The following is an 8,208-nucleotide window of genomic DNA, read 5'->3' as shown; positions in this document are numbered from 1 at the left end:
GGGGGGGGGTGGAAGGGAGGCGGTGGGGATGGAGTTAACTGTTCAAATTCAAAGTCTCCAATAATCTTGCTTTAAGAAAACTTCATTTTCTTATGGCTATAAGCTGGGCCTCAGGTTTCTTTCGAGTATAATCTCTTGCTTTAATGTATCCAACATATTCACACCATCTTTGTGAAAAAAACAGATAGCGTCACCTTCTGCCTGTGGTGTCTGCGTGGTGTAGAATTCCTTATTGTCTCTTCTCACTAGAAGTAGGAGGCATCCCTCAAGAAGCATAGATGTTGCTTCCTTATATAATATGTTTTAAATGCCAAAGACATAATTCATTACTCTATCAAGGTCCTAGAAGCAATAAATACATACCTCCACAATGGCTTTTATTAAAATATAACTTGTTCATCTATTTATGAATCTTTTCCCCATATGAGTTAGCTTCACTTCAAGCTTTTTCTCTATGCTAAGCTAGTCAGCCTTTGACAGTACATAGGATTTACCCTCAACTGCACCAACCCAGGGCCTGACATATAAGACATCATTAATAAATTTCTTTCTTGTTTCATAAGTCCTCTTACTTGGATATGTTGAGTTTCTACAAACTCTGTACTTCACACTTCTATTTTTTTTTCCTTATTATTCCACCTAAATAAATTCCTTCATGTAGTTACCATCTGTACTTAGTGAAAGTGGCTATTTGATTCTATGGAAGAAAGTCACTAGAATTTTGGAATAGAAAGTATCTATTGTCTGCTGTGTATAAATTAATGGTTAGATTGAAAATAAGTGAATGGAGCAGTCTAGGCTTCACTATAGGGCATTAAAAATCGTGGCCTATATCTGAGATGTAGGATATAGCAAAGCCCCACCAGACCAAATACTTCACCCCTCCAGCTTGGCCCATTACCCAGAGACTCCCAACAACAGCAACAGCAACACACAACACGAGAGGATGAAAGCCCCAGAAAGCAGCTGTTAAGTGATCAAATTACCTGGCAAAAGGACCGTCCCTAGACAGTTCTCACTTACACATATTAGGAAAAAGAAAAACAAAGTGCCAAACCTTACTTCTTTCTTGGTGAGAAAGCTACCTGGAACCCTTGTGAGGCACCAGAGTTAGGGTAATCATATCACACAAACACAGTAGTAGAAATAGCTTCAAAACAATGTACTCTACCCTCTATGGGACTTGGGGAGGGGCATAGGGAAGGAAGTGGAGGAGCTTGGGGCAAAAGACAAGACTGGGATCACAGGTTATGGTTTTATAATCTGGTGTGGTGTCAGTCAAAGGACAGAAACACCAGAGGAACACCAAAAGGAAGTCAGGCTTGTGTGAGCCTAGGGTTACAGGATTACAGGAAGTGATGGAACTGGCTTGCTGCATGAGGTCAGAAGGTCATAGTGGGGAAGCTGACAACACAAGCCACAGTGCGTCTTAATCTCTGTCTCCATCAGAGTCCTGTACAAATGGTCCTCATGTTAGTGGTTTTAGGGCACCAAGGAGGGAGCCTCAAAGGATCTTTGAAGATCTTTTTATCATAGGAATCATGTACACTGAGCTAGACTGGGATGAAGGGAAATATTCCTTCCTCTGCCATCAGGCACTGGAATGCATTACCAATGCAGCCTTGGAATTTCCTTTTCATGAGTTTTCCTTGAAAACTGGGAAGGCAATTATCTGCCAGGATGGTAGGGGCAGTTCCGTCCCCAAGGCAAAAAGGTCATAATGAAAGACCCTGGTTGACCTGCTGATTCTGGGTGTTCAATCACTAATGTTTTTTTTTTTTAATTTATAATGGAAGTCAAATTAAATGTTTTACCACCACCAGCAACTCCCTGTCTTCTCCCTCCCACTTCTTCCTAATCTATTTTAGTAGAATTACTATTTGCTGTGATGCAATGAAATGTTTTAGCCTTCTTCCAAATACATATTTCTTTCCTGTGGAGTTTTAGTGTCTTGAAACTAAATATCTTTGCAATCATGTATTTCCAGAGTCTGAGTTCTAATATTTCACTTAACTGGCCCCATTTCCCTTGCTTTGTAAATTAGATTCTCCTTTTCTCTTTATCATTCATCCAGAGATCCCAGGTTACTTGGTCAATTATAAATGCCTTTTTCCTGATATGGTAACTGCTTTGATCCAGTGTGTTTGCTGTGTTTGTGATAATTAGGAACAATTAGGAATTTGGTGCAACCCAAGAACGATACAGTCAAAGTATGGGAAGTAATCACCTTCAGCCTTCAGTTCTGGTATTGGTACTTCAGGGTTTCAACTCATGTTGCATCCAAAATGAAGTTATTTTCTCTTCTATATTCTCCTGTATCAAACTCAGCGCTCTTGCCTCCACGAAAGCACACACTGACCCAGATCTACATTCGTTACCCAACTATCTCCCTATGAAGACTTTATTAGTCTGCGCTGATACTTCGGCCATAAAACTGATCCTCACTGTCTCCACTAAGTCTCTTTTTCTCTTTTGAACATGTAGCTCATTCCAAAGCTCTCCCCTAAGCCATTTTCTCTGCTGTGGTGTGTAAACATTTCTATCCAACAGTCTACTATTGCTGCTCTTACGTTTAGGAGAATTCAAGCTTTCTGTCTACTTTAGGCTAGTAGGAAGCACTCTGGCTGGGTGACTCAGCCCAGACCTGAGGAACTCTGCCTAGGAGTGTAGATCAGAACCCTGGCAGTCAGTTACTACTTGATATAAAACAAATCCTTTAAACCTAGGGGATTATATTTTTTTCTCCTTAGTCACTTAGGGATAAAAATGATGACTGGGGGCCAGCGAGATGACTCAGAAGGTAGAGGTACCTGTGGCCTAAAGAGCTGATTTCAATCCCTACGACACACATGGTGGAGGAAGAGAAGCAAATCCTGAAACAACACACACACACACACACACACACACACACACGTAATAGAAATGTGTTAAATAAAAATAAAAATTAGTGACTGGCCTTTATCTCTTGATCCCAGGTAGATGGTAGAGCAAGACTTCAAAAATGTCATGAGTACTCATTTTAAAAGTAGCAACTTAAAGCTATAAATAAATGTTCCCCAATAATCTACATAACATTTGTGGCATATACAGGAAGCCTCAGTTCCATCTATATGTAATGTACTTCCCTCTCACTGTTTCATTAAAGGTTATTTTTTAGGTACAATATCTTATAATATTTCCCTATTAAATATAATAAAATACTTATTCTATCATGGAATGTGGTATTCATTGGAATACAGACTGCATTGTGTCCCCTTGAAATCTGTTAACAGTGGATTCCTGCTTGACCTATTGGCTTGGGGACTGTTTGCACATCCACTTATCCATTCGCATTTAGCTATAAAGCCATTTCAGTCTTCTAAACTGACGATTCTAAAGAGAAAGAAACAGAACACTGAGAGGAACATATTGAGAAAGAGGGGTGCTTGCTTAGCAAACAGAAACTGCAGGCAGGTAGGTAATGGGAATCGCAGGTTGGGGTAGTTCCCAGTATCAAAATGAAAGAACATGTTAGAACTAAGGCTTCCTTGTGCAGCTAGCTCAATGGTCTAACTTCTGTAGCACAGTGGAGAAATGCTTATTTCCTGGTTCTGGCAAGTCCTGCTGATCCTCAGGTGGGACATACAAGAATCCTGGGATAAGCAGGGCATCTGAGAGTAGCTTTACATCTAGGCTGTCACACAGGCCTTTCAACCGAGCACAAGAAGATTTTATGGTAGGCCTACTTTGACATTCAGACTGTATAGATTTATGTCATAGAGATCATGTTTCCAAGATCTGGAGGTGGGATTCCTTTGTTGTTTCAGCTTTTGGTGCAGCAAAACTGAAAATAAAATGGTCAGCTGGGGGCAGAAAGAAGAATAAGGCAAGAGAGAGTTAGAGCGATAGCAAAGCATGTCCATCTCCTTCTGAGCCAACACCCTCCCTTATGAGCGACGAAGGAACAGAAGTATAGCAAGAACCTGACTGGCATAATGCACACATTTGTTTCCATTTCACAGAGGAGACACTGAAGCACGACTGAAATTACACAACTCATCTTGAGCCAAGCCCATTTATGTCACAATACAAGGGGTGGGGGTTAGAACGCTATCAACAAAAGTGCAGCCCAATAGGATGGGTAGGTATAGATAGCACAATCATTTCCAGAACACTGGGACTCAAGCCAGGCACCTGCTTAGTTCTTCCATTACCAAGACACAGAGGCCTGGAGAATGCCCGTCTTCCTGTTCTTTTCCTATTTCCTTTCCTGAGACCACACTACAAAAAGACGCTTCTGAGTACTCAAACACCATATCCATCCTGGTGTAGACTTGAGGCTCAGCCACGCAGCACAATGAGGAAGCAGTGAGTATGTATCAGGTACCTTGTTTATTTCAAAGGCCTCTCAGACCCTCCTCTCTTAGCCCACACAGAAATGCTCATGACCAGTTACTTACTGCTGTTTTCTCTATTTTATGAAGAGAAGATGAGAATGCCTTGTCAGAGAAGTGAGAGCCAAAGTCACTTCTAGTATGAAATCAGAGCTCTGGTATGCTCCAGTGTGGGTTAACCCCACCCTGCTCCACCAAAGACATCTCCATTCCCTGGAAACACAGAGAAGACTCAGCTTCCTCCCTCACTTCTCCAGAGAAGGGCTGTGTTTTAGAGAGATGTGAATCTTGCATCTCCAATGTGACAATAGAATGTAGTTAAGGCAGAAGGATTATTGAAGAAAGAGATTAAAACCAGAGCTTCCTTTTATTCCAGCTCCTGCTTCAAACAAAAGCCTTGGTGGGGCCTGAGTATAGTACCATCTGTTGGACACCTGACCTCAAGATCTTCTGGAAGCAATAAAGGAACATTTGACATTAAGTGAAGGAGACACAGAGAGAACTGTTTGGAGAATTTCACCCTGGTTGTAGGGAATGCCAAGCAGAGCACTTTCTTGAAGCTGCCTGCTGGAGAAGGATTTCATTTGATTATGGAATAACTTATCTAGAAAATCCAACAAATCACCTCCAATCAGCCTGTGATAAACCGTAACTCCAGCGAAGTCACAGACTACAAAAGGCTGCCTGCATAATCTAAGGGGCCTCTCTGCAAACTGCAGATGCTAGGATGACTAAAATCATGAGACAGTGACTTCAGAGTAAGAGCAGAGAATTAAACCAAACTCTGAGAACTGGAACCCATGAGTAGGTCATACTGGAAACCACCCTCTATGAAAGCACACATGGGAACAGCAGAAGACCCTCACAGAAACAGAACTGCAAATAACAGTACTGAAATACATGGCAGAATCTTAAGACAAATAGCAAAGTCTGTAGCTGAAAAGGACAGAAGGAATGAAGCAGGAGAGTAAACAAAATGTGGAAAGTACACCTAGAACAAAGGATTAAAAAGATCCTTTTCAGTACCACAAGTTAATCATATACAAAGATCTAAAATATAATGCTACTAAATGCAATAAAACAAAAGCATGGAATCCATAAAACCATATTCTCACATTATAACATTGCAATACAGTTATAACTAATAAAACGAATAGAGTTCTACAGAGACAAGCTCATAGAAGTGAAAGCCAAAGTTCTATATTAATCCTCACAGAAGAAATCTACAGGAGCAACAAATAAATATCAGATTCTTCAAGTAAATTTCTCTCTCTAAGCCCATACTACTAAGAAAATGAGATTAGCAATGTCCTGAATTAATTCTGTACCTAAAATTCCTGGCATTGAGCAATGAGCCAAAACACAGTAAGAAAATAAGAATACAACATCAACCTTATAAAGAAAACCAATGCAAAAGTAGTACACATTTTGACAAAATAAGCAAAACTGGCAAACTACTAACCAATAAGAACAAAGAAATAACAAGTTAATGTGCTGAGAAAAAGCTCAAATCAGTTTAATTAAATTTTAAGGAGTACTGTTCAGGGATGGGGAACTGTTCAGCTCAGTGGTAGATGGCTTGCCCTGGGTTCAGTCCACAGCCTGCAAACAAAGAGACAAACAAAAACAATCATTCTTAGCTGCAAGTGTCTAACTAACTGATTTACTGGTCGTGCCTTTCTGCTTTTGCATAAACATGTAACAGAAAACACAGAATCACAAGTAGAAAGCAGTCGGGTAAGACAGGTACTCTAACCCCAGTGTTGAAGTTGTGAGCTCTTTCAAAGAGCTTTTAAAGAATAAGCAATTCCTGCACTACTTAAATTGCTCCAAGATAGAGTTTTAAAGTGTGCTACGGTACCTCCTTCAAGACAGCATGAGCTTGTTGCGCCTCAACAAGACTCATGAAAGTGCAGCACCTGAAGCAACGTCTTACAGGCAGAACAGAGGGGGGGGGGGAAGCCGCCCAGGAGGGAGCGACCGGGATTCCCTTGGAGTGGAACGCTAGTATCAGTGGAGTCAGTCACAAGAAATCAGCAACATATGGATAGCTGCTTCCACACCAAAAGGCACGTGTACATTCCATCGCAGTTTTCTCAATAAGAAAGATAGATTCCGTACAGACACAAGGAAGAACAAAACTTAAATTTCTTAAATCAGGTTAATGTATCTACACCTACAAGCTAGAGAAACGGCACAACAGTATTAGACATAATTCAGAAATGGTTAAGGGGATGTTACAGAGTCACAAAACTCCCTGGGCGTGACGGTTTATGCCTGGAATCCCAACACTCAGGAGGCTGAGACAGAAGGATTGCCTTGAGTTCAGTACGAGACCTTGTATTAGAAAACAAAACAAATGAAGGAAAGAGAGAAAGAGAGACAGAGAAAAGAGAGAGCTCTGTGGCATTTTTTTTTTTTTTGCAGTGATGACAAGCTGGTGAAAAATGTGAAGGTCTCCCATCAAAATAGTGAGGTAACACTAATGACAGAATGGGCTTGTTGTTAAGGTATCATAAAAACAGATGGAAGAGTAAAGGAACATACAGTAAATAAAGCAGAAACCAGACATTTGGAAAGCCTAAATTTAGAAGACTACATATTTTTAAGTTATTGGGGAGGTGATAGTGTTGGTAGGGGGACAAGAGGCAGTGTAGGAGAGAGAATAACCAGAATACATTGTATATGCACATGAAAATGTTAAATAACAAGATTAATCAATAAAAAGAAAAAAGCAGGTTTAATTATTATGAAATTAGGTTCCCATAAGGTGATATGTAACATTTTGTAAATTAATTATATGATTCATCTGAAGTAAAAAGTAATTCTTCTTAAAGATGTGTTTGTGTTCATGTTAATTCCAAATATTTTAAATTCTATTTATGTATTTGTTTTTGAGACAGGGTTTTGCTGTGTAGACCAGCCTGGCCTCCAACTCAGAGATCCTCTCCCTCCCAAGTGCTAAGATCAAAGTTGTACACCACCATATACAATTTAAATTCTTAAAGTGATAAAGAATACAACTATCAAATTGACAAATTATTAAAAAATAATCAACTGGAGAGGAAAATCAAATACATTTAGAGCATCAGATTAAAGTCCCAAAAGACCATTAAGCACCATATATATAATGTAAAACATCCAGCAGACACATTTTGAAAACTACAAAAAAGTGAAATTAACTTAAATAATCTTTTATTCTATTAAACTATGTTTAAATATATTCAATATGAAAGTTATTAGCGATATATTTTGCAGTCCTTGCTTGTAGCCATCTTCAAAATTTTTATGTGCATTTTTCAAATATTGTACATTTATTCAGACTCCCAATATTTCACCATGACTGGTGACATTCATAAAAACTATGTTGTATATGTTGACATATAATTATATTCTACATAATACAGCATAGAAATATTTATATACATATATACACATGTATATATATATATATATAAATGGATAAAGAAAATGAGTACAAAATTATCACTGTGGTATTATTTATGCCAAAATACTGGAAACATTGAAATGGCATTAAGTAGAGGCCATATTAGGAGAAAAATGTACAAAATTTACAAAATAAAACTCCTATAATGAGTCTAAAGATACTAGCAATAAATATAAAACATACTAAAATTGCAATGAAATAAAAAGTCCAAATGAAATACTGCATAATGTATTTTCACCGATGTAATAATGTATTGCTGTACAACCATAAATTAAAAAGCTGAGTTCTGAAGAATTCAAAAGTCATACTGTATAATTAGGCTGTGTTCAGTACTATTACATACTACTTTACATAAATCCATGCACTCTAACAGTAACCTACTATGTA

Source organism: Psammomys obesus, unplaced genomic scaffold, assembly GCF_907164565.1.
Source record: "Psammomys obesus unplaced genomic scaffold, mPsaObe1.curated_primary_1811, whole genome shotgun sequence".
Taxonomy (NCBI): Eukaryota; Metazoa; Chordata; class Mammalia; order Rodentia; family Muridae; genus Psammomys; species Psammomys obesus.
Note: the sequence above shows the minus strand (reverse complement) of the source record.